The 27,110-nt window shown below is 42.4% G+C and overlaps 1 protein-coding gene across 1 annotated transcript in view; it reads right to left on the bottom strand.

Moving 5' to 3' along the window:
- AP3B1 (adaptor related protein complex 3 subunit beta 1) overlaps positions 1–27,110 on the bottom strand; it is a 364,644-nt gene that overhangs the window by 203,948 nt on the left and 133,586 nt on the right. The gene's annotated exons all lie outside the window — the stretch shown is intronic.

Genomic DNA, 27,110 nt, shown 5'->3' on the forward strand with positions numbered 1-27,110 from the left:
ACAAGACAGACTGCTTTGATGTGGGGCAACCTCCCCATACCCTTGTTTATGCCCACAACGAATACTGTAAAATATCTATTCATAAATGGTGGTTCAGAAGCAGGTAGTTGGTGCAGAAACACTGGGTTTACTTCCTCATTTTTCCTGCAGAGATCATCACAGGCAATGTTTCACAGTAGCCTGAGAGCAGAGATATACTAATTTCAAGTCAGAGAATAAATCCATTCTCACTCCCTGCCATCTACCCTAATTCATGGTACAGTTAATCTGCAGAACTGTGTCAGTAATGAATTCATATATTCATTTCTATTTGTGTATAAAGCAAAAAAAAGAATGTTGTAACTTAAACAACTGAAATATATACACACATACCATTCATAGGTAAACATTTTATTCATTTATTATTTATTACATTAGACTTATAGTCCACTCTCCCCTGTGTAGCAATACTCAGGGCAGGTGACAATAATTAAAATTTAAAACATCTTACCTAACTATCTTATGCAATTATCAAACTATCAAGTCAGCACACATAAAACAAATACAACATAAATATCATTAATAAAACTGAATACCAATGGGAGGAAGAGAGAGGGGGTAGCAGAACATGTGAGGTCACTAATCCTCACCCAAAGGCCTGGTGGAAATATCTGTCTTGCAGGCCCTGCAGAATTATCTCAGATCCTGCAGGGCCAGGGTCTCACTAGACCGAGAGTTCTACCAGGTTGGAGCCAGAGCTGAGAACAACCTGGCTCTAACTGTTGTCAGTGGTGCCCTTAAGCAACATATCTAGAAGATTCTCAGAAGATGCTGTGAGATATTCTTGCTGACATTCTAAATAACTAAAGGATCAAAACTTAGACACACCCCGATTCTGTACCTTCTCGTGTTATCTGCGTTAACCCTTACTTTCTTTTGCAAGCTCCTGCTAAATCAACATTTTAAAAAAATAGTTCACTGACAGTAAATGTTCTAGCTCATTCACAATACTCAACTGTCAACCTTTGCTTCTGTTCCTAAACCTGCTTTTCTACACATGCCACAAAGCTACATTATCTACCTAGAACTGATAACTACTGCTGATTCTCAAAGAAGTAAAAAAGCAGAAGTAACATGAACAAACAATTATCTTCTAACCCATGTGTGACATGGTTGTACTTCGTCAAGTGGTCTTCCTTGCAGTCACACATAGGGACCATGAATGGACAGGTCAGTTGTAGAGAAAATTCTAAACTTTGCTAGCTCTTTCCAGGTTCCAGAGTGCTCCCTCTCTCCTACCCTTCCATAATAGCCAGAGTTTTCCTACCCAAATCAGCACATGACAGAAGGGAGGGGGAGCCCCCACTCAAAAATGGGGGAACCCACAGGGGATATGACTCCTTCCCCATTTTAACACCCTGCCAGCGTGTTTAAATGGTGGGGGGGAGCCACAGGGCTGCCTTTGCTGCCTCTCTGCAAGATGGAGAGGCAGCAATGGCAGGGGATCTGACTCCCTGCCCATTTAAAGTCCCTGCCAGTTAGCTGGCCAGTGGGGTCTTTAAATGGGCAGGGAACCATGGGGCTGCTTTTGCCGCATCTTTGCAAGGCAGAGAGGTGGCCAAAGTAGCCCATATTTCTCTCCCCTGTTGTCCCAGGGGGGCCTAGTTTGGCACCCCCCAGCAGCACTCAGGGTTTAAAAAAAAACTTCTTTGGATCCACAGATCCTAGCCAATTACTACCCAGTCTGGAACCTTCCGTTTCTGGGCAGGTTAATTGAGAAAGCGGTGGTGCAGCAGTTCCACGCTTTCCTGGAGGAGACACCAGTCCTTGATTCCTTCCAGTCTGACCTCTGCTCTGGTCATGGGACAGAGACAGTCTTGGTTGCCCTCGTAGATGACCTCAGAAGGCATCTGGACCAAGGTAGGTCAGTGCTGCTGTTGCTTTTAGAACTATCAGCAGCATTTGACAAAGTCGATTATGATCTAATAACCTTGCCAACATTGGAGTTCAGGAGGTTGCCTTACAGTGGTTTCCCTCCTTTCTCCATGGTCGGGGTCAGAGGGTGGTGCTTGGTGAGCATTCCAGCAGTGCCCGCTGGAATGCAGTGTACCTCAAGGAGCTATTCTCTTGACAATAATGTTTAACATCTAAAAGAATAATAATAATAATTTTTAATTTATATCCCGCCCTCCCCGCCGAAGCAGGCTCAGGGCGGCTTACATGACGTAAATACATCATTACAGTAGTACAGCAATGAAATACCCAATTTCATACCAATCAATTAAATATATAATTACATTTAAAACAGCATTTAAACTAATAATCTATACTAACAATCTAAACTAATAAACTAATCTATATGCGCCCACTTGCCCAGATTGTCCGAGGTTTTGGGTTGGGTTGTCATCTATATGTGGATAACACCCAGATCTATCTGTTGATGAACAGCCACCCAGACTCCGCCCTGGGTTACCTGACTTTGGCTTTAGAAGCTGTGGAAGTTGGTTGAGGCAAAGTTGACTGAAGCCTAATCCTGCTAAAACGGAGGCCCTGTACCTAGGTAGGGGGGGGATTAAGATTAGGGTCGGGCATCCAGCTCCCAACCCTAGACGGATCATCTCTTGTGCTGGCTCAGATGGTGAAGCATCTGGTTGTGACACTGGATGCCTCAAAGGAGGCACAGGTCACAGTAGTTGCTCAGTCTGCTTTTTATCACCTTTGGCAGGTCAAGTAGCTAGCGCCCTTCCTATCCCCCCAGGATCTAGCTACAGTGATCCATGCAACAGTCACTTCCAGGCTGGATTACTGTAACTCGATCTATGTAGGTTTACCCTTGAGACTGATCCGGAAACTCCAGCTGGTGCAGAATGTGGCAGCTCGGCTGTTAATAACAGTGCCTTTACGGGCACACATCTGGCCAGTGCTGTGTCAACTGCACTGGGTACCAATTGAGTACCAAATCCATTTCAAGGTTTTAATTTTGACTTTTAAAGCCTTACACAGCCTGGGACCAACATATCTACAGGACTGCCCCTCCCCTTATGTGCCCCGGAGAACACTACGTCACTCTTGCCTCAACCAGGGCCAGGGTCTTTTCAGCCTTGGCCCCAGCCAAGGAATCAGCTCCCTCTAGAGATCTGGGTCCTCACCAAATTGTTATCTTTCCATAGGGCGTGTAAAATGGAGCTATTCCGCCAGGCCTTTGGTTGAGGCAGCAGGCGTCCTACTCCACCGGCTGGCCCTATGTGGGGATCTGTCTCTGCTGTGACATAAATTTATTTACTATCTTTGGTTCATATAATATGTGCCCAACTGAGCCGCCATTTATAATTTGTATGATCTGTCAAACTGTCCACAACGCTCTGGTTTTAACTGCTGTTTTTAGAACGTTGTTATCCGCCCTGAGCCCATCCCTGGGAAAGGGCAGACTATAAATTGCCTAAAATAAAATGAACAACTTTAAAGAGCACCCTCTCTGCCCGCCGCCCCGATCCAGTCCTAAATGCAACCATGTTTTTTTTCTTTGAGGCGTCTGTGCAGTCTCACATGGGAGAATAGTAAGCTGACTTACCACAAGAGGAAATTGTAGGATCCTCAGCGAAAGAATAACTGCAGCATTGCTTTTCGCATAGCTGCATGTTTCTGGAGTCCATGTCAATGGTGTAGCACTTGACAAATGTAAAGGTAGATTACCATGTTGCCATGCTGCAGATATTCAGCAGAAGAACCTTTTCTAGGAAGGCAGTAGAGGATGCCTGAACCCTGGTCAAGTGCACCTTAATCAAAAGCAGGCAGTCAACTCTGGACAGTGAGTAAACCAGCCACTGGAAGACTGTCTGAGACGAAATGGAGCGCCTCCTGTGTGATCCAGCAACACAGACAAGGAGGTTTGTCGGCTTGATGGAACACTTTTGCATGATCCAAATAAAATAACAAGGCCCTTCATACATCTAGAACAGGGGTGGCCAAACTGGCTTGGGAGCCACATGTGGCTCTTTCACACATATTATGTGGCTCCCAAAGCCCCCACCAACCTGCTAGCCAGCTTGGAGAAGGCATTTGTTTCTTTAAATCACTTTTCCAAACCAAGCCAGTTGGCAGTTTAGATAATACATTTAAAGTTGCTTTCTTTCCACTTCTCCCTCTCCATCTGTTTTCCTTCCTTCCTTCCAGCTCTCAAACATCTGATGTACATGTCTTGCGGCTCTCAAGGACAGCCAGTTTGCCCCCCCAAGTCGGAATAAAGAGACGGACACAATTAGATTGGTGAAATTATGGGCCACTTTATTAAATAACATAGCAACGGCAAGGGCAACCGAACTGCGGCCAGGTCAGGGCCAGGGGTCTCCTCAGACCGCTCCCTGCCTTTTTAAGCGGGCGAGAGACTCGGCCCCCAAGCCGGAGCTGTGTGCCACAGCTCCCGCCCAGTAGGGAGGCTCGCACTGGAGGGCCCAGACACCAGACGCGAGTCTCAGCGAAAGGCACCCATCCAACCGAGTCTCCAGGACAGTCTGCATTCACATACCCCAGGCCACACCCGAAGGATGATCCTGCCAGACCCCCAACTCCCCAAAAGGGGGAGGCTAACCGGTTCTCCCCAGGCCGCATGGTGCCATAAACCCCGTAAAACCTGCCCTAAAAGTGACCAATCTATACAAAGGCACCAACCTGAGGCCAATTCCTCAATCCACTGATATGCTATGCAGGGTAGGCGAAAAACACCCCCCCAGTCACCAGCCAAACAGCCAGGGAGTAAAAAATTCCTACCCGGCCCGTCCAAAAATGAGGCGACCAGCAAGATGCCTACATAACAAAAAGGGCGGGCGGGTGGGCCAAGCAAGCCGAGAGGACTGACGAGCCGGGGAGCGGAGGCTTCAATAAGAGCACTGAAGCCCCGCCCCCTTCAGACGCGCCCGAAAGCGTGCCAACAAGTCCGCTCTCCCTCTGGTGGGGGCAAAATCTCCCCTGCAGCCACGCCGCGATGCAACGGGCTGCAGGAGGCTCCGTTGTAGTGGTTAAGAATGCAAACTCTTATCTGGGAGAACCGGGTTTGATTCCCCACACCTCCACTTGCATCTGCTTGGAATGGTCTTGGGTCAGCCATAGCTCTGGCAGAGGTTGTCCTTGAAAGGGCAGCTGCTGAGAGAGTCCTCTCAGCCCCACCCACCTCGCAGAGTGTCTGCTGTGGGGGAGAGAGATAAAGGAGATTGTGAGCCGCTCTGAGACGCTGAGATTCGGAGTTGAGGGCGGGATATAAATCCAATATCATCATCATCATCTCACGCATCTGATGTTTATTTTATATGGCTTTTACATTAGGCAAGTTTGGCCACCCCTGATCTAGAATGTGCTGTATGTGTTTCTCTGAATCAAAGCAAAAAACACTGGCAGAACAATATTCTGGGAAATATGGAAATTTGAAACTACCTTAGGTAGAAAGCACAACTTGGTGTGTAACACCGCCTTATCCCCATGAAACTTGGTAAAGGGTGAGGAACAGCTGTTGGCCCTCAACTCACGCACCCAGTGAGCTGATGTAATAGCTAATAGGAACTCTATTTTATAAGGTAACAGAGAAAGATCACACGTAATACAGGTTCAAACGGTTTACATTAAGCATGAAAGAACAAGGGAGAGACTCCATTGAGGGACCAGAAGAGGGACTAACTAATACAAATTAAAAAGACCCTTCAAAAACCATTTATACAATTAAGAAGAAAACAGAGGATGCCCCTCAATGTCATTGAGGTAGATTGAAATGGTAACTAAGTGCACTTTGATGGAGGCTACTGGAAGGCTGAAGTCTTTCTCCTTCAGGGTGCTTCCCTTACCAAAAACTGCTGGAATCAAATGTGCCAGACAGTGACTGAGGCCATATGCTCAATTTCTGCAGGACTGATGTACATCCCTTCAGCATTTTTTTGCAAAAAGTTGTTTTCCCCACCAAGGAAATCTTCCCCTTCTATATTATGATGGGAAATTAAAATTTAATTTCAAACTTAACCAGAACTGGAAATGAAGTACTCAAGGGGGAGACAGTAAACTGAAAATTTCACCAGTGTGGCAAAATGGAGTGAAAGGCAATGGAACTATTGTATCATACTGAATAATATGCTGGAAATCATAATGGAAACTTACGTTGGAAATCATAGTGGAAAGACTGGAGTGCACTGCCATTATGGAAACAATACTTAATGCTACTGTATTTGCTGTTTTAAAGTTGTAACTGCACCTAGTTTTAATTGGTTTTATGTATCTCAACTTGTCCGTTGGCCTTGTTCGTCACCCTGAGCCTGCTTCGGTGGTGAGGGCAGGATATAAATAGAACTAAATAAATAAATAGATAATAAACTTCAAATCCATCAAAGAAATTTGACTGTAACCTATTAAATGTCCAAGTTTTCTTTTCAAGATGTAATGTGTTGCAGTCCTCCTTGCTGAATTTAATTTTACTGTAATTTTAGCTTTTTAGTTTGAAATAACTTTGAGTTCTTAACACAGCATCCATGTTTGTAATTTCTAATTTTAAATGTTGCTTTGGGATGCCAAAATCAAAATTCTGTACTCATACAAATTGTTATCTGGTTAAATAAGTTTCTCATAACGCGAGACAGTCATTATGTTAATCTAAGTATTCTTACCATAAGAACATGGTACACAGTATTGTCAGAAGTATTGTTATTTTTCCCTCTCTCACAATACAAGAACTCGTGGGCATTCGATGAAATTGCTGAGCAGTCGGGTTAAAACGGATAAAAGGAAGTACTTCACCCAAAGGGTGATTAACATGTGGAATTCACTGCCACAGGAGGTGGTGGCGGCTACAAGCATAGCCAGCTTCAAGAGGGGGTTAGATAAAAATATGGAGCAGAGGTCCATCAGTGGCTGTTAGCCAAGACCTTAGATGCCATGAAGGAAAGGAGGTGATCTGTACCGGTTATAAGACTCAGGTCATTTAAGACGTTAAAGGTCAGACCATTCACTTCACAGATAGCATTAGATAATGAGAGATAATATATTTTTTCTCTCTCAGCACTCCTCAAGACTTACAATATATGGAATACTTTAAGCAAAATAAAAGTTGTAAATTGTTAGAAGACAAAAGTGAGAGATAGGATTGCTAACTGCTGGGAGAAAAGAAGTCCCATCCCTTTAATAGAAGCCTAATGGGATGTTATTTACCTCCATTGCCAGTAAAAGCTCCACCTATCCACATGTTAAAATTTCACTGAAGGGACAGGACATTTTCCTCCAAGCAGTTAGCAACTCTAGTGACAACTCTAGTGACAAAGAAGTCACAGGTATGGCTTAAGGGCCACAGCAATAGATCCTAATGGTAGTGCTGATGTAGTTAAATAGTTTAAGGATGACCTATCATCTATTTACCCTGACCTGAACAACCCAGGCTTTCCTGATCTCATTAGGTCAAGTTAAGCAAGATTGGCACTAATTAGTATTTCCATGGGAGACCATGTAGGAATACCCAAGTCGCTATGCAGAAGCAGGCAATGGCAACCACCCCGGATGTCTCTTGCCATGAAAACCCCGAGGTCACCATTAAGTCAGCTGCAAATTGACAGCAAAAAGCTCAAAAAAATCGATTTACCTGCAAATTTATTAATCACATTCTCTGCTAAAAAGATGACACTCAACAGTATAGTTGAGAAAGCACTTGATAAAGGAACTCACCATAAAAAAAATTGTCCTGTGAAGCTCACTGCTACAAAACAGATTGTTGTTGCATGGATGTGTAAAATCAAATCCTTACCTAAGTCACAGCGAACTTGCCCACACAAGCTAGTAAGAAATAATGCTGAACCAATTATCAAGTGGTAACAATGAAACAAGCACCTCAAATATCCACAGACAGCAAATACTATTCTACAGGGTGAGACTACATTTGGAGCAGGTAAATCCAAATATTACTTCTGTTTTAGCTTGAGCCAGGACCATAACCTTGAAATGTCACTTCCTCCCATGTCATTCAGCTTGCCAGTCATGATCCTTCTCACAAGCCCTGATCTCTGTGACCCTGCCAGAAGAGTGAGGAGCAGACAAAGACAGGCCTTTTTTAGTGCTAGCACTCCACCAATGAAAAGCCCTTTCCTGGCCCACCCTACCCTCTTTTAAGTGCTAGGCCAGAACAAACATTTATTTTTACCTAGGCTTTAAGCTAACAGAAGCAATCTTTTAAAACTATTCTTATGCTCTACTTCTATCTCGTGGACTTTTTACAAGAAACTTTTTAGGATGCTAAATGTTTAATGCTGTTTTATGCTCTGGCTGGGCTTTTATATATTTTAAACAATGTAATGCTGTCTTTCCACTGGGTGCTTACGTCAGAGAAAACAGGGTTGAACTTATCTGTAACCTTTGTTCACTGAGCGGTCTTCTGTGCAGGCATGCATGGGACTGCATTCCAGCAGGCCTGTCACTGGGAGGAGCTAGCTAGTGCTTTTAAAGTAATTTCTAGTATCTCAAGAGTCCTTCCCCCATCATCAGCATGAGCTTCCCATCCAAAAGTCATGTGATGAGGGAGGGGTGAGCACTCTCCCTTCAGTTCTCCAACCACTGCCAAAAGAGATCCTGCACTGAGACAAACCACAACAGGGAAGGAGGGAGAGATGTGTGCCTGCACAAAAGACCACATGATGAACAAAGGTTACAGGTAAGTGCAACCCCTGTTTTCACCTTTGTGTGGCTTCTGTGCAGTTCCAAATGGGAAAATAGCAAGTTTACTTACTCTGGAGGAGGGTGTGGGATGTCTCAGCAAAGAACTGCAGAACCGCTTTCCTCACAGCTGCTTCCCTCCAAGAAACCATATCCATGGAGTAGTGGTAGACCAATGTGGATGGGGTTGATCACGTCACTGCTCAGCAGATATTATTATTATTATTATTTATTATTATTATTGCTGCTGGGCTCTGGGCGATTTACAATATTATTAACACATTACAATAAAACATAGCTAAAATACAGTTCAGAAACATGTAAACATTCAAGAACAGATGGCAACTGATAATTTTATCCGAATTGCAGACTATCAACTACTCTGCAAGCAGGAAAGGGGGAGACAGTAACAAGCATGAAGCAAACAGACAGGGTGCCAATTTAGGATGAAACCATCACTGTCCTTTGTCAAAGGGCTTACAGACCCTGTGGAATTGTATAAGGTCCCACAGGGCCCTGATGCAATATGGCTGTAAGAGGAAGACTCAATGCAAAAGCTGCAGAAAAATCTTGAGATCATATGGAATAAGCCAAAATCGTTAATCGACGTTGTGTATCTGAAGCTGCATGTCAGTTTTATTGCAGTACAGGTGGATAGCTGAATAGCATCTGTACAGATGCCCTTCTGCCCTTTCTAGGCCCTTTGAAATAAGCAAATAAAGTGGTGTCTTTCCTAAACTCATGTGTTCTAAGTAAAATAGGGGGCCCTCCAGACGTCCAAGATATGCAGTAGTGTCCTCTCAGTCAATGCTAAAACTAAGCACAAACTCCACTGAGGTACAGGTGTAACTGATGGGGAGGGGGAATTATTCAAACCTTTCAGAAAACATTTAGAATCATTTTTACCAAAAAGAATAATGCCATTGTCCAAGTAATGAGATGCTAAAATGGCCACCAAATACATCTTTAAGGAGGAATTAGATAACCCCACTTTCCTAAGAGAAAGTAAATATTCAAAAACCTTTGACAAACTGCAGGATTTAGGATCTAGACCACTGGTTGTAGTCCAGAAAGAAAAACATTTCCACTTGAGATGATATAAAAGCCTTGTGGGTAGCCATAATCACTTGCTGCACCCTAGTTGAGGGAGAAAGGTGGGGCTGATGAAGCATGCTGTCAACTGTAGTGTATGAACACAGGGGTGTGGTAGTGCTCCAGCAAATCATGTGCAGGATGAAACCTGTGGTGTACCCCATTCCCTAGGTTCCATAGCAAGGGGAACCACAGTCTCCTTGGCCAGAACGGCAAGATGAGGATACAAGTGGTGCTGTCTGTGTGAAGTTTGGAAACAATCTTGTTGAGCAGGGGTAATGGAGGAAAAGCATAAAATAAAAATAAATAAATAAAATTTTTATTTATACCCCGCCCTCCCCGCCGAGGCAGGCTCAGGGCGGCTTACAGGACATGGCATAAAACAGGAAGCCATTCCAGATAAGCTGGAAGGCATCCCCTAAGGAGATGTGCCCTATGGCTCCATGGGAGCAATACAGGGAGCACTTGTTGCAATGGTTGGCAAAGAGATCTATAAGAGGTGCACCCCACATCCAGAATATAGGTTAGAGGTAGTGGCCCAAAAGTTACAATTCTTGGGCAGTGTGGAATTCCCAGCTCAGCCTATCTGTGTGGACATACCAACAACCCTCTTCCGGCTGGCTTATAACTAACCGGCATAGGAAACTGAGTGTAGTTCTATTAGATTTCTGCTATGTTTTAATGTTTTTAACTGTGTAAAATGCTTAAACTTAATATTTTTATGTTCGATTTTATGTGCTGTGAGCCGCCCTGAGCCACCTTGGTGGGAAGGGCGGGATATAAATCATAAATTAAAAAAAAACCCCGTTATATGAATAGCTGTCAAATGAATATAGTTCATGATTGCCATTTCCAAATACATTCTGCCTCTCTGGAGAGCTTCTTTAAGAGCTCACTAGCTCTTCCTGGTGGCAGGCCTGCTGGTGTGCAGTCCCATGTGGAACTGCATAGAAGCCATGAAGATGAACAGTTTAGAGTGTGCATGTGAATATTTACCTATCTATATACACATTAAAAAAAAAACAATTCAACAAAGCACAGAAACAGACACACAAACACATTTTAATAGCTTGATTTTAATAGTTTGTTAATTTTAGTGATTTTGTTATACCTGCGATCTTTATAATTTTTACTTTGTAAGTAACTTCAAGCAGATTCTCTAGAGGGAATGTATGTACTTTTTCTGAATAAACAAATTGTCTAGATTGTTTCAGTCTGTAAACCTAATCCAGCTCATAACTATATTCATTTATTCAAAGGACTGAACAACAGCTTTTCAATTTAATCCACTGAAAAATAGAGAATGACATCTATATACTGATGGAACTACACTACAATCTGTGGAATGTTATCTCCCAGCAGTTGCATCTATCTAATTCTGAACCTGACACTGAAACACGGATCAAAAAAAATCTGCACAGGGATTATGCAAGTATGGATTAGGGAGATATTTCTATAAATCTAGGGGAACCTCTGATTTGCAGAAAAATGTTCATGGGGAAATAAAATAAACATAAAAAGTTTTAAATGCTGGTATCTCAGAAGACTACCTCAAGATCCTTGCAGCCATTTTGTATTGCCTAGGGAACTGCAGACATCACAAATTCATTCTGAAATCTTAAATTGCACAGGTGAAGGTGAGACAGCAAAGGCAAGAAGGAAGAGGGGGGTAAGCAGTATGACTAGTAGAGGGAGGGAGAAGAAAAATGATGCAGAAGGGGGAAGGGGCTTGAGGGAAGGAAGAAAAGTAGGGAAGGGCAGAAGCTGCAGGGGCTGCAAGAGGATTGACAGTGTTAAGTTGCTTTAAGAGAACTAAAAACTGCTGAATCATTTGTTATGTAACTAAGCTATACAGGAGTCACGAGAATCACAGGTGCAGCTAATGTGACAATCAGTGTTATGATTGGATGGCTGTACTATATCAGTAAAAAGCCTTGCCCTGTGTGGGTGTGGGTGATGAGAAGGAGCAGACGGACGTTGTGAGTGAAGGAGGAACATCTTGCTTATATACTGAAACTCTGGAGGATTGCATGGCTACTGATATGATGTATGGACTGGACTTTTGACTTCTCTACCTGGACATAGAATTGGTACTGTATATTGGACAGACTGTTTTTGATGTGTATGACCCATTGGCTTGCCTGAGACTGCTTTCTACGTGTTAACCCTGAATACAACTGTTTACTTGGCTGTCTTGGAGTTTTGTTTCTTACCACAGTGTTCTGGAGTTGCACTCTACTACCTACTCATACAGGGGCACCTTCCTACGCACACAAAACTCTGTCATCGGTTATGGGCCCAGCCTGGTCTCCTGGAGAGTAAGAGCAACATAAGTGCCAACAGTTCCTGTGGTCTACTCATGAGTAACAGCCGTTATTTGGGTGTGGCAGTTTTTGTCTTCACATAGGCACAATGGAGTCCTGTATCCAAGTCTCCGGTTTTCTTATCAAGAGACTGAACGGAGATAATTACAGCACCTGGTCTGAGAAGGTCACTATGCTTCTAAAATATCAAGGGTTGTGGGAGTATGTGACGAATCCACCTGACGTAGCCAGTATAGACGCTCCTGATGATGCAGCTGAAATTGCTAAACACAAAAGCAATGAGGATAAAGCTTGTGCTTTAATCGGTCTTACTTTGGAAGACAGCCAGCTTATCCATATAAAAACCTCCAACAGTGCAAAAGCATGTTGGGATGCCCTAAAGTCTCTTTATGTCAGTGAGAGTGTGGGGTCCCATATATACTTAATGAAGAAACTCCTTAATGCAAGATATGAGGCTGGTGGGGATATGAGCAACCACCTAGAATTCATGAAACGTAACTTGCAGCAGCTGCAAGAGAAAGAGGTGATTTTTTCTGAGCAGCAGCAAGCCTACATAATCCTTTGCTCCCTGGATGCTAGGTATGATCAGTTTGTAGCCAACTTGGATATATTACCAAGAACTGAGATAACAGTGTCTAACATCACTCACCGTTTAATGAATGAGGACATGAGGAGGAGGGACGCAGCTAAGTTTCAGCAATCTCCAGCTCATTCAGTCAAGTCTCCCGCCCGGAAGGAATTTAAAGGGGCAGACAATCATGCAGCAGCTGATAAAGCTTACTCAGTGAGGAAATGTTTTTTGTGTAACAGCTCAAAACACCTCAAGCACCAATGTAAACGCTTCAAAGAGAAACAGTCTTCAGTTACTCCCAAGGGAGGAAAGCACGTGAACCTTGTTGTTAACAATTCTTCCTATAGCAACCAGTTCTTAATTGACAGTGGAGCGACAGTAAACATCATTAAGAACAAGAATCTCTTTGACACCTACACACCAGTTAAACGTCAGTGTGTCAAATTAGCAGATGGGCTTTGTGCCCGGGTAGCAGGAAATGGTCTTGTTGAAATTCCTAGTCTTAAAAGGAAACTACAAATGCTTCATGTGCAGAGTATAAAGTATAATATGATATCTGTATCTACTTTGACTGAGCAAAATTTTAAAGTCTCTTTTACAGCTGAAAGCTGCTTGATTTGTGCAGATGGCGTTTCTGTTGTGGCTAAAAGGAAAGATAATTTATATTTCCTGGAGAAAGAAGATATGGTACACCATGTGAGTATGAACAAGCCTCCTCACGAGGAGTGCATTCACATGTGGCACAGAAGGTTGGGGCATATAAATTTCCAAGCTGTTAAGAGAACTTTGCAAGCAGCTGAAATTACCCCCAAAGCTTGCAATTGTTTTGTTGACTGTGAAATATGCAAAGCAACAAAATCAAAAGCAGCACCTACAGTATCTCCAACAAAATTCAAGACTAATGCAATACTGGACCTTGTTTTTCTTGATCTGATTGGACCTTTTCCAACCAGAAGTTTGGGCGGAGCTAAATTCTGTTTGCATATAGAAGATCATCATTCTCGCTACGGTTTTTGTTTTTTACTTAGATCAAAAGCTGAGACGTATCAAACTTTCAGCAATTGGCTTCGTTTCATCAAGAGGAAAACAGATAGAGTTCCACGCGCTATTATTACTGATAATGGTACAGAATTTTGTAATGATAGAATGTTTTCCCTACTTAGGAGATATGGAATCAGTCATCAACGCACAGCTCCATATCGACTACAACACAATTCATTTTGTGAAAGGAGAAATCAAACCCTTTACAACATGTGCATCTCTATGCTGAGAGATAGCAACCTACCAATGTGTTATTGGGGGGAGAGTATCATGTGCGCTTCCCATGTTCTAAATTACTCTTGGTCTTCTGCTATTGGAAAAATACCAGCTGAGATATGGTATGGCAGAAAAGTTACAATTAACCATATAAAGATATTTGGGATACCAGCTTATGTAAATATCCCAAAGCAGCTCCAGAGAAAGGGGCAAAACAAGGCTGTAAAGTTGTTATTTCTTGGTTATGCAAATAATCACCAAGCTTACAGATTTTCCCAAGTAGGTGAAAAGAAGATAACAACATCGTGCTCTGCAAAATTTCTGGAAAACTCTGTGGGTTGGGAGAGAACGTCCTCTACAGTATTCCTGCCTACAGCGGTGAAAACTGATACGCAGCTACCACCTAGAGGCGAGAGGCGGAGTCCTTCACCCAGCAGCAGAGACATCAAGCCAGAACCTGTAACACCTCCATCTTCGGGAGCGGGAGTGTCACAGCAGCAGCAGCAGCAGCAGCAGCCAGTTGACCAGCATGCAGCGCCAGATGAGGCAACAACACTGGTTCTACGACGATCTACGAGAGAAACACGTCCTCCAGATCGCTACAGTCCGGGCCAAGCGTGCATCGTTCTTGCTGAACCTTCTTGCTACGAGAGCATCAAGCATCTAACGCAAGATGAGCAGACTGGATGGTCAGATGCCATGAATGCGGAACTTGAGTCGTTGAAAAGTCTGCAAGTGTATGAAGAGTCTGTAATACCACCCAACCAAGAGCTCATAGGGTGTAGATGGGTTTTTAAGTTAAAATCTGGGTCAGATGGAAAAGTGCAGTACAAGGCTAGACTTGTGGCACAAGGGTACTTACAGTCAGCGCTAGACTATGACGAAACTTTTTCACCAACGCTCAAGGCCACATCAATCTATTGCGCATTGTCTTATGCAGCAAAGCACAATTGTTTAATTAAACACCTTGATGTCAAAACCGCATATTTGCACGCACCTCTAGAACATACAATGTATATGAAATTGCCACCAGGTGTATCTGGTGAAAATGGCAATGTAAATTTATGCTGGAAACTTAAAAAATCTTTGTACGGGTTAAAACAATCTGGTCGGGGGCGTGGCGTCGCACGCATAGGGAATGGACGCCTGAAAACAGAGCTCCTTACTTACCCCTGCCAAATCCACTTAAGCAAGCGCCCAGCGTTGTTGTTTGTTTTCTTTTTTTTCTTTAATTAGTATGGGAACAGTAGATGGTCAAAAATCCAGATCAAAAAGAAACTCAAGGAACTCTGTTAAAGACTATTTTCCCAAAAAGCCTAAGGCTAAGGCCTCAGGAAAAGCAAGCAGCCCTGCAAGCAAGATGGTGTCGGGAGAAGGGGAAAACACAGCAGCAGACCTAGCTTCATTTCGTTCTGAGGTAATGGAGGCTTTTCAAAAACTGGAAAAAAATATGACTGACAAAATATCTGCCATGATCCAGCCCCTTTCTGCTCAATTGGAGGGTTTCAAAACGTCCTTAGAGAAGGTGGCAGAGACTGCAGATTCTGCTTTTAACATGGCATGTGCTGTGCAGGAGGACACTCAGTATTTTTATAAAAGAGATGAATGGGCCACTGATAAAATTATTGCACTTGAGAACCAACTGAAAATGGGGAATGTTAAAATTCGCGGGCTCCCCGAGAACTCTGCCTCTCCCTCTGACCTAAAATCTCTTATAGCCTCCTGGCTATCAAAGGCATTGGGTTTTTCTGAATCTGATCTTTGTGCCCTGGAGGCTGCATATAGAATTGGCCCTTTGCGCACACAGAAAACTTCGTTGCCTAGGGACATTTTAGTCCGTTTCTCTTCTGCCTCAGTTAAATCCAAGCTGCTGCAAAAAGCCCGGGCTATAAATCCACTTCTGCTAGGAGATTACAACATCCAAATTCTACAGGATTTGTCTTCTGAAACCTTGCAAAGGCGGAAAATTTTGAAGCCAATTATTGAAATCCTGAACAGGGAAAACATCAGATATCGATGGGTTGCTTCGTACAAGCTGCAAGTTACTGTACAGGATCGGTCGTTTGTCGCTGGAGGCCTTGACTCAGGCCTAAGCATGCTGAGAGATTTGAATCTTCCTGTTCCCACCGGCCTTATAGAAGCAGTCTCACATGTTCACTCAATAACTTCAGACACTAGATGGCGTCGTGTGCCTATGAACCGTCCTGATCGGCCTGTTTCTCCTAGAAGCTAAACGCTGGAACTGTTGCTATGCAGAAATCTTCCCTTTTTTGTGTGGATTCTTGACGTCCCCCCCTTTTTTTTTTTCTCCTGACATATAAGCTTTGCCTACTGAACTGCTGACTTATAAGCTTTGCCTACGTGTAACTCTGTCACGGCTTAGAAATATGCTGATGATTGTTTCGTGCCTATGAAGCAATGTTTATATACGAAATTGGGGGGTCCCCCCCCTTTTTTTTTTTTGGTTATTTATATCTTTTGAACACAATGTTATGAATGTGAGGGAGTTATTAATTCAAATCAACTCATTAAAGGAAATCTTCTTGGTTGATTGGGTATGCATGATTGGAAGAATGGGGTGACTTGGAATATATGGTTTGAGTAGGAGCTGGAATGGGGAGGCTGGGTGTTGAGTGAGGGAGTGGGAGAGAGGGAGGGTGAGAGAGTGAGTGAGGGGGGGTAGATCAGAGTGAGAAACTTGAATAGTATGATTAGGGTTTTATATCAATATATTTCTTTCTACTATGAGTTAATGAATTGTCAGGACCTTTTCCCTTCCTGTGTGAATTGTTGAATGGAAATGAATCTGTGAGACAGAGGGTGGGTAGGGAATGTATGTGTGTGTCAGTTTGTGCCTTATGCTACTATGAAGGTTTGGAAACTTGTTTCCCTCACCATCATATCTCCCTACATAGGCTTATAAGTGGCTGAAGGATAGTTGGTGGGGAGTGTTTGGGGAGACCAGTATTTAATAGCGTTCATAGTTCTGTTTAAAGTTTCATTGTATTTTTATCATAGTGTCTTAAGTCTTACAATAACTTTGTGATCGAGATCTGATGCTGTTACACATGGTATATTAGTTTGCCTGTAATTATCTTTAATTCACTAACCTGAGTTGGTAAAAGGCACAGGTTTTATTATATGTGGCTTTCTAGGCATTTTAGCCTTGACTCGATCAGCTTTGTTTGGCCTTTCATTATAAACTTTCTATACATTCGGCTCTGTTATTCTGTTTATAAATTTTATTTTTGCTGGGTTGATAGTGTTAAATATAAGCATTTTTGGCAGAGAGGGAGAATGGAGAACTTCAGTTTTTTTTAATTAGCTCCATTTGGTAGTTGTTGCTAGTTGTGTGGTGTCTTCAGTAACGAAGACTTCCGCTTCAAATTTATCCTTTTAAGTAAATAGTTGTTGTTTTCCCAAGTTTGGGTTAACAGAGTTGGAGGGTGAGTTAGTGGCTAGTGTCTGTTAATGCTAGACCACTGGTGTTGGTTATGGTTTTTTGTTTGTGTTACGGGCAGCATAACTGTATTGAATTATTATGGATTTAGTTGGAAGTTTTTTAAAGCCTTTGATCTGAAATCTGTCCTCATACCTTTGAAATTTGATCTACAGGATTCGCCTCGAGCTATCCTGGTGGCACCTGGGTTCAAAGCTATGAATTGCAATAATTTTGATAACCTTGGTTATTTCCTCTTTCAATTATGGCAGAGTGCCACTTGAAATTTCTATCTCTAAACTGTAATGGGCTAAATAATTTAATTAAGAAAAAACGGGTTGCCTCTGCCATCTCTCATCAGAAACCAGATATAGTTTTTTTGCAAGAAACTCACCTTAAGGGTAACCAGCCCAAGGTCTTCCAGTCAAAAATTTTTGCTCATCAATTTCAAGCTTACGGGTCCTCCAAAGCAAGAGGTGTGGCCATCTTAATAGGTAAATCAGTCCAATTCACTTTTGAAAATTCCTCAATTGACCCTAGGGGTCGGTATATTTTTATCAATGGGGTCTTTAATGGTAGCCCTTATACTCTGGCATCGGTGTATGCTCCAAATGATGGACAAATTGCATTTATTAAAGATACGTTGTCACAACTTCAAACTTTTCATAAAGGGCCCATTATTTTGGGAGGAGATCTCAACTATGTTGTCAATCCTTCTTTAGATAGATCTCAAAAAAGCCTGCTACCTCTATCTGCCAATAAATGGTCTCAATCAAAAGATTCGAATGGCCAAAATGATTTAGCTCAAATCTTTCAATCCTATAATCTGTCAGACATTTGGAGAAGCAGGCATCCAAAAGAAAGAGACTATACCTTCTTTTCTTCTCGTCATCAAACTTATTCCAGAATAGATTTTCTTTTAGTTTCGGATTCTATTTCTAACCTTTTTTTTAAAGTAGACATTGGCCCAATGATTTGGTCTGATCATGCATGGTTGGAAGGTTATATGTCAGGAATCACTGAAAGATCTTTTTCTTTTAATTGGAGATTGGATAGTAAACTTCTGTCTATGAAATCGGTTACAGATTCCATTGAAAAAGACATTAAAGAATTTTTTCAATTCAATACTGAGTGTGGAGTACCTCAGCATATAGTTTGGGACTCGTTTAAAGCTGTAATTCGTGGCAGATTTTTGGCTATTGCCTCTTCGTATAAAAAAGAAAAAGACAAAATTAGATCAGATTTGGTTGCCAACATTACCAAATTGGAAGAGAAATTTAAAAAATTTGGTAGCAAAAAAACTTATTCAAAACTTCTTATAGAAAGGAAAAAATTAGAATCTTTTGACGTCTCCAAGATTCAAAAACAAATGGCTTATATAAAACAAAAATATTGGTTTCGAACTCCTCAATCCCTTAAACTCCTATCATGGAAGGTTAAAAAGAGAATATCCTCAATGGCTATTTCTTCCATTCGTTCTAAATCCGGTACCTTGAAACATTCCACTAAGGATATTGTAGGAGTTTTTAAAAAATACTATTCATCTCTATATTCCTCCCAGCATCCAGCATCAGACCTTATTTCATCTTTTTTAGACACTCACTCAGTTATTAAGCCTGTTTCTCCTGAGGTTAAATCCCTTTTGGACAAACCTTTTACTGCACTTGAAATACAGGAGACTATCAAGTCTATGAAATCCAATAAATCTCCAGGCCGAGATGGCTTTATACCAGAATTTTATAAATTTTTTAATACTTTGTTGGCTCCCATCTTGGCGGACGCCTGTAATCAGTTTGTACAGTCTGGTTCTTTTCCAGTTACTTGGTCACAGGCAAAAATCATTCTTCTTCCAAAGAAAGACAAAGACTTGCTAGACCCTAGTTCATACAGGCCGATATCGCTCCTTAATTGCGATTACAAGATTTTTACAGCAACCCTGGTGGCTAGGCTTAATACTTTTATAGGGAACTACATTCATCCTGACCAATCGGGCTTTATCCCACACCGTGAGTTAACGGACAATACTAGAATGGTCCTTGATGTTATTCAATACTGCCGGAAATTTAATATTGAGTCTTCCTTTATCTTGTCTATTGATTTTGAAAAAGCCTTTGATTCCGTTGAAGTTCCTTATCTTACAACCTTACTGCAGAAAATGAATTTTGGCCCGAATTTTCTGAAGATAATCCATTCTTTATATAAGTCGCCTTCTGCTATTCTTTCTATTAATAATTTGGATTCTGAAGAATTTAATCTTTTCAGAGGGACGAGGCAAGGTTGCCCCTTGTCTCCTCTGCTTTTTGCAATCGCAATTGAACCTCTTGCTAATGCTATCCGTAATACCAATATTATTGCTGGTATCCCTATTAGAAAGAAACAAATTAAGGTGTCTTTGTTTGCAGATGACCTAGTGCTTTTTGTTACAAAACCTAAGACTTCTTTACCAGCTGTCTTTGATTTATTATCTGTATTTTCTTCTATATCGGGTCTTCGAGTAAACCCATCTAAAACCATTCTTTATCCCATCACAATTTCAGATGCTCTCCAAGATTCCATCTACTCAAATTATCACTTCAAAAAAATGGATAGATATTGGACATATTTGGGGATCAATATACCTTTAAAATTGGGAGATATTTTTAAAGTCAATCATCATTTATTGATTAAGGACATTCTTACTATGCAAAAGAATAAAAATTCTTCACTCATTCCCTGGAATGAAAAAATTCAGATTATTAAATCTTTTATTTTTCCCAAATTTCTGTTTTTATTTCGAGCCATTCCTATTCTTATTCCTGAGGACTTATTTGTGGGTTGGCGTCATTCGTTCTTAAGATACATTTGGAACAAGGGCTTATCTAGAATAGGGTATGCAACTCTTATTCGTTCTAAATCCTCAGGTGGTCTGGCTCTTCCGGATCTGCATAAATTTTATGAAGCTGCCATTTTAGGAGGCCTTGTCAGATACCATGATGCTGATTTAAATTCAGGCTGGAAGGTCCTAGAAGATACCTATCTAAATAACAAATCGTTTCAATCTACATTATGGGAATTTCCAAAGAAGAGACCTCCTAATATCTCCTCCAACCTTTTCCTTAAAGCCATTTTTCAGATTTGGGACAAACGCCGCCTCTTTTTAGCCCCTCCTATGTCTCCACTATCTCATTTTATGGATGTTTCTTGGTTTCAACCGGGGTTTTTTTACAAGTCTTTTCCAATTTGGAAAAAATATAATCTTTATAGGTTTGTGGATATTTTGTCCAATGGAAAAGTGCTCGACAAAAAATCTTTAGAAGAGAAAACTGGTGGGACAAAAATCCCATGGTTTGAATACTTGCAAACTAACAACTTGGTGACATCACTCTCAAAGAAATACAATTTCAATCGACCTCTTACTTTCTTTGAATCCTTGCTACAATCTCCTTTTTTAAAGCGGAAGGGACTGATTTCATTTATCTATAAGGGTTTGCTAGACATTGATGCTGTTGATTTGTTATCCTATCAAGAAATTTGGCAAAGGAATAGTTCAATTAATTTTCAGGAGGATGTTTGGCAACAAATCTGGTCATCTCCTTCGTTTGTTTCAAAATCATTGAATATACAATTACAAACTCAAAAAATTTTGTTCCGGTGGTATTTAACACCTCAGAGATTAAGCCATATGGCGATAAATCAATCCTCCAAATGTTGGAAAAATTGTGGAGAGGTGGGCACATTTATACACTGCTGGTGGTCTTGCCCGAGGGTGCAGTCGTTTTGGGCAGTAATTGTGGCAAAAATCAAGGATATCACGGGCTATAGTTTACCCTTAAGATTGGAACTCATTTTGCTTGACTGTTGGAAAGGTATTTCTATTACTTCTCTCAATAAATCCCTGATATCCCTTTTACTAGCTGCTGCTAAAATGGTGTTAGCCCAATTTTGGAAATCTCCCAATATTCCTCCAGTTAAAGCCTGGTATGCTAAAATCTGGGAGGTCTATGCTATGGACAAGATAGCAGATAGTTTATGCAATATAAATAATTCAGAAGGTAACGATTCTCTGATGTACAAGTGGCTTCCATTTCTTAAATTTTCTTTTAGTCCTGTAGATCAGATGCGTACATGTATTCCTGGTAGATATTATGACATTATTAATTTGATGTAATTAACATATGGACAGAGTACTTATTTTTTAATTCAGCTGCCAAGTATGTATGTATGTGTGAATGTATGTATGTGTTGTTTTGTTTGTATTTTGTGTATATATATATATTCTGTTTTCTGCTGGTATGCTATGCTTATACACAAAGAATGATTGCAGATACAGTCATTGATTGCTTTATTTGTATGTTTACTAAATTCAATAAAAAAGTTTTTGGACATTAAAAAAAAAAAAAAACAATCTGGTCATCAGTGGAACCAGTATTTAACAGAATGTTTGAAAAAGCTAGGTTTCAAACAGGGTGTAGCTGACCAATGTATATTTGTCAAGGGAAAAGGGGAGCAGCAGTGCTTAATGCTTGGTTTTGTTGACGACTTAGCTATAATTTGTAGAAATGCAAAAATGCTAAATACCATTGTTGAAACTCTGAAGAACCAGTTTACAGTGAGGGATCTGGGCAACATCAGACAATATGTTGGCTTAGACATAGAATGTGTAAATGGTGGGTACCGAGTCTCACAAAGGGGTAAAATAACTCACTTATTGAAAAGTTACAAAATGGACCAAAGCAAGGGAGTTCAATGTCCTATGCTGCAGAATTTTGATATTGATGACGATCAGAGTCCATTATTTGACCAAAGTATTTATCAGTCCTTGATTGGTAGTCTTTTATATATAGCTAACTGGTCTAGGCCTGATATTGCGATGGCAACCAACCAATTGGCCAGGGTGGTGAAACAGCCAAGACAGTGCCATTGGATAGCGGCAAAACATATTCTTAGGTACCTGAAACATACTTTAGAATACAGTTTATTTATAACACCTACTAAAGATCTAAGAATATATGCTTATGCAGATGCAAGTTTTGCCAATGACCAGAACACCCGACAGTCCACTACCGGATTGGCAATTTTCTTAGGTGGTGTACTAGTAGAATGGAAATCTTTGAAACAGCGACATGTAGCTCTCTCGTCATGCGAGGCAGAGTATTCAGCACTCAGTACAGTGTGCAGTGAACTTATCTGGTACAAACAGTTACTATCTGACATTGGTTTGTATTATGTAGAACCAATTACTGTGTATGAGGACAACAAGGCGGCTATCAAGCTAGCGAACAGTCTAGGAGTAAAATCTAGATCAAAACACACAGATGTCAGGTTTCACAATGTAAAACAATGCTTGGAAGATAAACTAATTACTCTTGAATACTGCGCTACAGCTGATAATATTGCAGATATCTTTACAAAGTCTCAGACACCTGTTAAACACAAAGAGAACTGTCTGAAACTAGGTTTGAAGTAAAGGTGGCAATACTACTGTATATAGACTATGAATGTTTATATAACTGTATAGCATGTTTAGTTCCATAAAGGGGAGGATGACAGTGTTAAGTTGCTTTAAGAGAACTAAAAACTGCTGAATCATTTGTTATGTAACTAAGCTATACAGGAGTCACGAGAATCACAGGTGCAGCTAATGTGACAATCAGTGTTATGATTGGATGGCTGTACTATATCAGTAAAAAGCCTTGCCCTGTGTGGGTGTGGGTGATGAGAAGGAGCAGACGGACGTTGTGAGTGAAGGAGGAACATCTTGCTTATATACTGAAACTCTGGAGGATTGCATGGCTACTGATATGATGTATGGACTGGACTTTTGACTTCTCTACCTGGACATAGAATTGGTACTGTATATTGGACAGACTGTTTTTGATGTGTATGACCCATTGGCTTGCCTGAGACTGCTTTCTACGTGTTAACCCTGAATACAACTGTTTACTTGGCTGTCTTGGAGTTTTGTTTCTTACCACAGTGTTCTGGAGTTGCACTCTACTACCTACTCATACAGGGGCACCTTCCTACGCACACAAAACTCTGTCAAGGATGCACAAAAAGAGGAAGCCATGAGATAAATGCCCACAAAAACCCCCAAAAGTTCACAGCTGCAAATTACTGGCAACAAATTTATAATCAGTTTAAAAAGTATAATTGTGAAACATTTCAAAGAACTGCAATGTAAACATTAAGACAATTTCATATATTTTGCGTTCATCCAAATTTCACTTTGATCCAATAAACTCCCAGTGCAACCGGGAGACAACAAACCAGCAGTTCAAAATGCACTTAAATCCACTGCAATCATTCCACTGATTCAGGGGCAGAAACCAGTGCCATTCTTCAGAGACTGTCAGTGGCAAAGAAGCTGAATGTTATGAGCCCTGATGAGGGGGAGCTGGAAGGGTTAACAGACCTGGAAGAGTTGCCAGCCAGTTCCTCAGCTGAACAAACAGCAGCTGGCCCATCAATCACTCTCCAGGCACCAGTGTCAGCTGTTGATGATCAATCACCTCCAAGCTCTCCTTCTCCCATCTCAAAAGTTCGAAGCAGGCTCTGGAAAGAACTTTCAGAGCGAAGACATGAGGCGTGCCGATTCTTCAGCTCTCTCAGCCCTGAGTTCTAGCAGAGTCACTGCCACCCAGGGAGGAGACTGATTGAGACTCCTATATAGCTCCCACCCAAGACCTGGCAATCTTGTGGAAGCAACAAGTGTATTCTCTGGCTTGCATTCACGCTCCTTCCTGATCCTAACCTGCTTGATTTCCTTGGCACCCTGACCTTTTGGCTTTTGGACAGTGACTTCTGATTCCGGTTTGTGATTCTACATTGGTGACTTGGCTCCTGCTTGACTTTCTGGACTTTGACCTTGGATTGGCTTTGGATTCCTGCCTGCCTGCACCCTGAGAACGTAACAGATTGCTTCCACCTACACACTCACTCCACAAGATGGATGAGGAGGTAAGCGGAGGCTCTGGGCAGCTGGCAGCCTTGCTCACTCAGGTACAGCACCTCACTCAAATGGTGGCTCACCTGCAACAACAGCAGCAAGCCACTGTTGCTGCCCCACCCAAGTGCCCAGTGCTTCCCCCAGAGAAATTTGCAGGGAAGGTGGAGAAGCTTCCTGCATTCCTGGCACAGTGCAAACTGTATACTGAATTACGTGCCAGAGACTTCTCCAATGACAAGAAAAAGGTATGCTTCACTGTCAGCCTCTTGGAGGGGCAGGCAGCTAAACGGCCTACCCCCTTGCTTCGAGCCCCATCACCCCTGCTGACTGGCTTGCCGGACGGGTGCTGGCTGTTCGTCTACGTCATGGTCGACTCCGGGGCCACCCGCTGCTTCGTCGATGTGGCCTTTGTGAAGCAACACCAGATCCCGGTGCAGGACAAATACACCCTGACCTTGGTCGAAGCCATCGATGGCCGCATCCTCCGCTCCGGTCCGGTGACCCAGGAGACCTGCCCAGTCACGTTCCAGATCCAACACCATCACAAGGAAGTACAATTCAATGTTGCTTGCATGCCCCACTTTCCCCTCATTCTGGGACTCTCCTGGCTCATAAAGCACAACCTTCTCATGAACTGGGCACAGGGAAAGCTGAGCTTCAAGGACCCTTGTCCTCACCAGGTCCGGTTGGCCATCCTGGCTGCTGCCGCCCCGGCTGCTGGTCCTCTACTTCCCCTGGCCTACACAGAGTTTGCCGATGTCCTTGAGGAAAAGGGGGCCAACCAGCTCTCCCCGCACTGGCCTTATGACTGCGCCATCTATTTGCTATCAGGGGCACCCCTCCCCCTCCCGTCTCCATGAGTTTTCACATGTTCTGTTGGAGATATAACAGGGAGAAAAGTTAAATTGCCTTCTCCATCTCACCTGTCTCTCACTTGCACAGATGCTGAACAGTAGGAACAAGCTGGAACATTGTGGTATCCAGGGCTTTTTTTGAGACAGTGCCATTTTGGCTGGGTTGATCAGCACTCCAGCTCAAAAAAAGCCCTGCCTCTTTTTTCCAGAGCTGACTGAACAGGAAAGTGTGACATGAACTCCACAGCCGTCCCCCCTGCTTTGGAAAAGCGATGTTTGTGGCCAACAACACAAAAGGACTCCACCTCAGCTTCTCTGTCAGGCTGAAGAGTAGCCTCCCTCCTCCCACCCCTTTCCCCAAAGTGGTCTTTGCACCTTCTCAGAGCATGCTTCTCCCCCTTTCTTCTGGGTCCCGGGGCTCAGGGACGAAACCTGAGAACGTCTGCAGGGCTCATGGGGGTGGGCCGGGTCAGGCTCACCTCTTGGCCGCAGTCCTGAGCACCAGAGGCAAGATGAAGGGTTGAGGCCAGTGCAACAGCGTCTCCTTGTGCAGCTCTCTCCAGAGCAGAGTACACCTTTCTGTCATCCTGCCTGTCCCATCCAACTTTGTTCTGGTGGCCACTCATGGAGGGCTCATTACTATCCTTCTCCAACTTCAAGCAAGCCTTGGACAACAGCAGAGGCAGCATCAAGCTCCAGCTGGGCACCAAGGAGGAGGCTGTGCCCAAGGAAGAGGCACACAAGCCCAGGAAGTTTTTGTAGAGGGGCAGGGCTTCTCCTCCTGCAGGCTGACTGGACAGGTTCACTTCCAGGCAGTGGGTCAGGCCTCTTCTTTCTCCTCTTTCACGCACCATGAAGGCAGTGGTAGCAGTGGCTGTTCCCCCTTTCCCTCTCTCTCCTTGGTGGCACGTCCCCAGAGCCACCCCCTCTTCAGTTGGGCTTTCTGGCCTGCTTCTTCCTCCTTCCCTCCTTGAGGAGCTGTGGCCTAAAGGGTAAAAGGAAGCAGGGCTGTCGCATGTGCGGCGAGGAGTGAGGGTCAGCAGGGGCAATGAACATTATACTGACCCACACCAACTCGCTCTTTGCATTCTCGCTAAGCATGATAGAAGCACTGAACTTCAGCTGCTTCATCATTACCACCTTCAAGGAGTGCAGCTTGCCTGTCAGCATTGCTCTCTCCCGGGTCATCCTAAAAAATGTAGAAGATATCACTGGGCCTGGAGAAATAAGTGACTTTGGAATCATTACTTTTGACATTACAGCCAATCTGCATAGTGTATTTGACTGGAATGTGAAACAATTATTTTGATATTTATCAGCAGAATATTCATCCAAGAACAATGTTGAAATGAAATCAAAATACTTTCTTTGATTATGGAAATTCGGTTTAGATTAAAGGAAAAGAAAAGAGTTTCTTGGGCTTGTTTTTTTATTTTAAATTTAAAAATTGAAATGTCAAGGAAAGGTTGTCAGTTGTTTAAATTTGAAGGATACTGGCTGGATGACCACACTTCCAGTGATTTAAGGGTGTGTGTCCTAATATGCTAACAAGTTCCTGCTGCTGGTATCCCACACGTCAAATGCAACTGGATAGAGCAGCAGTGTTATACTGCCAGCGCAAACACACAAAATAGAAGAACCATCACCACCAAGCAGTACTTCATACTCTCATGCATCTCTTCCTGTTTGTATCTCAGTTTATATGAGCCAAATAAAATGTTTTTTTTTAAAAAAAACTGTCATGCATCTAAAGCAGTTCGAAAGAATTCAATAGTTTTTAAAATCAAGTAACACTAAGAGGTCAAAAAGAGTAAGTAGGATTATATCTCCCCAATCATTTATAGACAAAGATCATAACTATGATAATAAAAGTGCTACAGTGCAAACATGCCAACAAGCTGCCATTTGGTTGTGTCCCCCCTACCCGATATGGGACTCGTTTCTCTTCTTTTATGCTTATGTGGGGAACATTTAGGACATTATGGCCCATTACCAC

Source organism: Heteronotia binoei, chromosome 4 (genome assembly GCF_032191835.1).
Source record: "Heteronotia binoei isolate CCM8104 ecotype False Entrance Well chromosome 4, APGP_CSIRO_Hbin_v1, whole genome shotgun sequence".
NCBI lineage: Eukaryota > Metazoa > Chordata > Lepidosauria > Squamata > Gekkonidae > Heteronotia > Heteronotia binoei.